Source organism: Lolium rigidum, chromosome 4 (assembly GCF_022539505.1).
Source record: "Lolium rigidum isolate FL_2022 chromosome 4, APGP_CSIRO_Lrig_0.1, whole genome shotgun sequence".
Taxonomy (NCBI): domain Eukaryota; kingdom Viridiplantae; phylum Streptophyta; class Magnoliopsida; order Poales; family Poaceae; genus Lolium; species Lolium rigidum.
The window spans coordinates 146802277-146808682 of record NC_061511.1 but is presented as its reverse complement, the minus strand read 5'-3'; the positions used below and the strand labels follow the sequence as shown (position 1 = coordinate 146808682).

General features: G+C 43.1%; 1 long non-coding RNA gene across 2 annotated transcripts; it reads right to left on the bottom strand.

Moving 5' to 3' along the window:
* Positions 1-2408: 2408 nt before the first annotated feature.
* On the bottom strand, positions 2409-6041 carry LOC124649077. Of its 2 annotated transcripts, XR_006986529.1 has the most exons (4): positions 5762-6041; positions 5563-5619; positions 5350-5464; positions 2409-2594 (listed from the first exon to the last, which is right to left on the bottom strand). It is a non-coding gene; the product is annotated as an uncharacterized LOC124649077 (long non-coding RNA). The 2 variants fall into 2 exon arrangements; XR_006986528.1 differs by lacking the exon at positions 2409-2594 and having other exon boundaries at positions 5194-5464.
* Between the last annotated feature and the right edge of the window lie 365 nt (positions 6042-6406).

Here is a 6406-nt window from a genome sequence, read left to right as displayed (position 1 = left end):
ATAAAGAGGGCAACAAATAAATGTAGGGAGGTTCTATATGAAAATGAAGCGTACAATATAATTAAACAAAAAGAAATTCTCACAGTTTCTCTACCTGCTTTACGAAAATCCCCATCTACATATACGTGGGCGTCCCGGTCTTATCTGGACATCTAATTTTGCATCAAGATCTGTGCAACTACTTCTCAACAATGTAAAGAGCCACTTGAGTGTATGTTTGTGTTTAGTGCAAAAAACACCTCCGGTCTGGAACAAATTTTACAAACATTTTACGTTTATCTTTCGATATGGAACAATTAGATGTCCAGGATAAGACATAATTAGTTTGCAATCTGGTAGTATTAGGAATCCCGTCGTCAAATCCAACCCGTTTCATTGATAGAACATGGAAGTAAATGAGCAAACATGGAAGCAAATCAAATACGTAATCTGGCTCTTGGCTTTGGTGAGCAATGATGAAAATCATCCGTGAAGAAAAAATGGAAAGAACAGAAACATCCATGAATTATGGAACTTATGCAACGCTAGAGGAAGAAAAAATAAACCAATTCAGTCAACGACGGGCGTGGCTCGTCTGCAGTTAGGCTATTACTGTACCGGTACAGTAATGACATTCATCTACCGTCGATTTCATCCAACGGCAGTCTTGTCTTCTTCTTCCCTAGTTCTTCCGTGTAGCAACAAACATGGCCTTCCGTGTAGCAAGTTAGCAACAAACATGGCTGTGAACGACCGTCGCTATGGAGTGCGCATGAAGCTGGAGAACGCCACGTCGTACTTTTCTACTGGATGTTACATGTAGAGATAGTCGCATGGGTGGGTCACTATAACAAAAATTCTACGATGAGCGGCCATGGCTACACGGCGGAGGGATTCACAAGGGAGGAGCTCTCGATCGAACGAGGCCAGATCTACCAGCACTGGTCAGTCTCCCAGGTGCGGTGCGGCGACGCCGGCTCCAGAAGCTGTGCGGCGATGGCCTGGATCGGAGGCGGGCGGCTGCGCATATGCCTGGCAGACAACGTCGCGGTCGTAGTAGTGCGCGATAGCGTCCTGGTCGGAGAGTCTAACGTACGCTTCGTGGAGCAAGATGAAGTCCTCACCGGCCACGCTGACCATGTCGGGGTGCCGCTCGAGCACCAGGCGCCGGTACACACAACATTGATCTCACCGCCCGTCGTCGCCGGCCGCGCCGGTTCACGGTCATGGCCATGTTTGTTGCGACATGGAAGAACTAGGGAAGAAGAAAACATCAAAGGAATTGTTTAAGACTGCCGTTGGATGAAATTGGACCGTAGATGTATGCCATTACCGTACCGGTACAGTAATTACCCAACTGCAGACGAGCCACGCCCGTCAAGGACCAGGCTGAAATTATGGATCAGGAACATCCAAAATCAGGACGAAAGCTAGCACCACGCATAAAAAAAAGAATCCAGATCCGGTTGTGCTCGCCGGCAGCCGCCTCTCTTCTTTGACGTCCCCATTGATTTGAAGGAGACCGGTGTGGAGCATGGAGTTGGAGGCCATTTTGGATCTTGGGTTCGTGACCTTCATGCTCCTGGCGGCCGGTGTGATGGACGGCCTCGGGGTGGCAGCATGGCCGGGAATGCCAGATCCGGCGCGGTAGGCTGTGGATGAGGGAGAGCGGCGTTGGCGTGCTGCTACAGGAGGCGGTGGATGAGGGAGAGCGGCAGTGGCGTGGTGAGGTGGAGGAGGTGGATGCGGAGTGAAAGAGATTGGCACATGTCACATGGAAAATGAGGTGTACATGTTCACTTCGGTTTCTGTATGGGTAAGAAGATGTACAATGTCCAGAATGTAGATGTAAATGTGCATATAAGAATCTTGAAGCAACTGTGGTCTTTGGATAAGCCAGGGACACCCACCTATATGTAGTAAAACTGCGTTGCCTGCTTTAGTGTCATCTTTATCCCTCCCTGTCTGCTCATTATCTTTGTGAGCGGATCTGCTAACAATGTGTTGTTGTTTCATTTAGGTACTATTGATCCACCCTCATTTGCACATCATTCACTACTCGCATCACAAACTTTCCTGAAATATAAGACAGTGACTTTGAGGGCTACCAACGGAGATACATAGGACATATCCTCCTTGGTCATCCAGAAAAAATCCTGATGAAAGTGGCATGAACTCTAACAGTAAAAAAGTGACCCTCCAGAGAAAAAGAACAATCTCATTTCCTTTACAACCAATATCAAGTACTATTGTTTATATCCTAGACAAGGATTCTACGATAGGTGTTATCCTCCTTGGTCATCCAGAAAAAATCCTGATGAAAGTGGCATGAACTTCACGCTAACAGTAAAAAAATGACCCTCCAGAGAAAAAGAACAATCTCATTTCCTTCACAACCAATATCAAGTACTACTGTTTATATACTAGACAAGGATTCTACGATAGGTGTTCCCTTGAATATTATCAGCACAAATGCTACTTATTTGTTTGAGAAATAACACATTGCATTTGAAAGTTCTACAATTCTACAACAATAGAGAAAAATCCTAGCAATGAGCCCCGTCTTCATTAAGGGTGCGTTAAAGCATTACCACATAGAAGAGGTCCACATTGTTCTGCAAAGGAGACAACCAGACAAAACATTTGAGGTACATGAATGAATAATGCAGGAACCCATTGGTATAAGCCAATAAACAAAACTATGATCTTGGTGCACTAATGCAGAACTCGGTGGGTTTCCATCACTAAACTGGTCTTAGAAAAAAATATACTACCTCTATCCATGAAATGATGTCTTAGATTTGTCTAAAGTTGGATGTACATAGACACTATTTAGTGTATATATACATCCAAATTTAGAACACTTAATCAAACCTTGTTTTTACCCATGTATTTAATATCAAGAACAAAAGGCCATAGAAATCTTTATTCTACATCACTACATCTCCATAACTTCCTGGTCCCATAATCGTTCCTTAAAACTAAACACTCGAAATTGGTTTTATTCCACCCAACCTCATTCAAGTTGATAGATAGTAAATTATTTATATTGTTCTCCCTGAGCCCTATGTCTGAATAAACTTCTAAATGCAGACACACCTTAGAAGCATGCATATGGTTATTACAAGCACACTTTCTACTAATACCCCACACAAAATTTAATGCTTACTGCGTGTGCATTTTCGCCCGTAGCCCTGTTGTCGCGGTTAGTAGGATCGCCATCATGCTTTGCTTGTTTCTTTTGTCGAAGCCCTACTTTGCATTTCAGCACCACAACGGTCTTCTCTCAGGCTCAGTTTAGTGTCAATTTTACATCTAGTCCTCTGTTCTTAAGTTTCCCAAAACAACGTAGTGTACTAATTCTCTGAGCAATCGTCGATCTACCATCTACAGAATACATAGAAGAGGACATGAAAACTAGGAAATGTAAAGTCAACAGGTTGCTGTGCTCACTTGATACGAGCAATGGGTACTACGATGAAGACAATCATCGAGAGCGTGAAGGAAACATTCGTCTCTTTGCGGGTGGAAGATGATCATGCTGACAATCTTAACTATGTTGTCAAAGAATTTTATTATTTTTACCTGGGTGTTTTCCAAGACTGCTTAAGGACCCTAGCAAGGCCACCAGAGTTTCCTTTTTTTTATCAATTTCTTTGCCTAAAAGATGATAGATTTAAGAAAATGCAGATATATCAGGAATAAAAAAATAATGCAAGAGCAATACTCTTTTCAAGACAAGAATGATAAAAGATGGTCATCACATCGCATCTCCCTGATAATTATTTTTGAAAAATAAAAGGCCCTCCCAAGGAAAAAAATTGCCAACCTATTTTCATGTCCCCAAAATTGTTTGTTAGCGTGTAACATTACCATTTACATCATGCTATTTTCTATTGTGTTTTCAGATTTTGATGTAGAGTTAAATCTCTGAACAATTCCTCTTTACTTTGTTGTGCCAACCCACGCCGCTATGCAGAAAATGGTATGTCCTTGTTAAGTGGTAAGACTGTATGGCATTCAGCAGACCTTACCAGGATGGTATGTGATGAGGACATCCCATCTCTTGATACAACCGCTGTACCTACAGCGACACAAATACAAGGACCAATCACTCGAGTTCGTGCCAAACAACTTAACTATCAGGTACTTTCGTTCCTTGGAACTATTCCTCACATACATGAGAATATGATGTTGCCTAAATCAGATATGTTTGTTACTCTTAGGAATGATGGACCAAGCATGGATGAGGAGGACAAGCATTGGAGCATGATCACGCATGAAGGAGATGGCAGCAAGCATTTGAGGATTGAAGATGACGCCGCAAGTGGAGATTTCAGAACTTTGAAGCCACCATAAGAGGAGATGAAGACATGGACGAAATATAGAGTTGTCCACTTCATAATTTCGTCCATAGCATAATATGGTGCTGCGTCACCTTTAGTTTTGGGCCAGGCCCATGTCATTTTCGCAGGAATTAAGTCAGCCACTTTTTAGAGTCCGTATTGAAGGGGAAAGGCCTTCTAGGGTTTGGTTCGGCCACCATACGTATGGCTGGCCGAAACCCCACCTTTTCCTCCTTTAAATACCCCCATAGCAGTCACGTTTAGACTCGGATTTTGATTAGATTAAAAGTTAGCCATCGCTGCAACTCTCGTGTACTTCTTTTAAGGCCAACGCCCAGAACAAGACCGACTATTCGGAATCCCACCTTTCCAATAAAGCTTTCATCTATATTCGCAATATTCTGATTGCATCTTTAGTTCTTACTTGTTCTCGATTTCAGGTAGGAATTAAGACCCTCGCTGGTCAGGCTGATCGTGCATCCGCAAGATCAGTAACTCCCGGAGATTGTCCTAGCGATTGCATTGGCGCACGAGCTTTGCACGTGTCGTCAAGAACGAACTCCACCAACAAAATCGACGTTATCATACTCTCATCGAAAGATCGGCCACCTTTGCCCTATCAGTATGTTTCATGAAATTGTGCATGCGCGGACCTCATTCAACAAAGATTAGGTGTAAAAGAGGAAGTGCAGTGAGTGTTGATCAGAAAGACTTCCGCAAATAGCAGCTTCACTAAAGCCACCATCACAAAATGATATTCCGGATATCCGTGAAACAAAAGCATCCATATCTTTTGTCCAACCTCTGTGTTGTACACCAAAAGCTGCATTGCATCAGGAGCTCATTTTTATAAGTTACCTATTTGATACAAAACTGAACATGAAAACTTGGTGAAGAATCACAACACCAGACAGGAAGATTATAGAATTGCACAGATCAAGAATTAATTTACAGTTTGACATGATTCAAGGAATAATATCAATCAACAATTCAGATCACAAATGATTAATCAGGAGGTAGTTACCTGCCGTGCCACTCCAGTTGCACAAACACTCATGTAAAATTTCAAATTCCTTCATGAATTAGTGATAAACTCTGGCAGTGGAAAAGGTTGCGCTTGGTTCTCAGAAACACTGAATCTGAAAAATAAACAAATCAAATCAGCTCCAAGAAGTTGATGAAATATAAAAAATTCTTGAAAATATAGCATTGCAGTCTCGTGTGGATGGAGGCCGACCACTATAATCCGGTCACTGCATCTTCCATTTCCCACCAAGTTCAGCTTCCATTCGTACTAAGTTTTTGTCCATCATGAAAGAAGAGGTTAACCAATTTAATAAACAATGTACGAGCAATAATAGACACCATTCAACTGAAATGAAACTGAAGCACTGAAATACAAGCAAATATTAACCAATTTGGAGGAGGGTATGAACCTTATTTAGGTGTTCAACTTGCAATATGTAGAACTCTGGCTCGTCGTCCCCATCTGAGCTGTAGGATGCGCGCGGCGGCGTGGGAGTGCCGGCACGGATGAAAGGCACCAACGGCTTGGAGTGTGCAAGGCTGCACAGAGGAACGACGGCGGCTCATCTATCGTCGTGTAGCAGGGATCCTTTGATCACAACATGGGCTGCCGGTGGGTGCAGAGGAGGGCGGGAAGGGAGGGCGCCGATGGTGGCCAGTCCAGTTGGTGGAGGAGAGGAGAACGTGAGGATCAGATGAGGGGGCTGGCGAAGATCGGAAGATGGGATAACTATGTATGTACGGGTCTAGATTTTATTTCCTTGCGGGACGGGAGCGACAAAGCGGACAAAGCATCAGAGCGATACACGTGACCTGAGACAGAACATGGATCATGTTCCTCTTTTCAAATTTGTGTGTGACTTGATTTGATTTATTGATTTAAGTCCGTGCGCTCGTAACTGTCGTGATTCTTTCCATAACAGTTCCGGTGATTACCGTCCTTATTCCTTTTCATGCATTATTACGAATTGTTGTCTCATGGTTTACTGTGAGGATCCCCTGTTTAGTGCTCCTCATATTTATTTCCATGTAGTACTGCCAATTATTGTCTAATG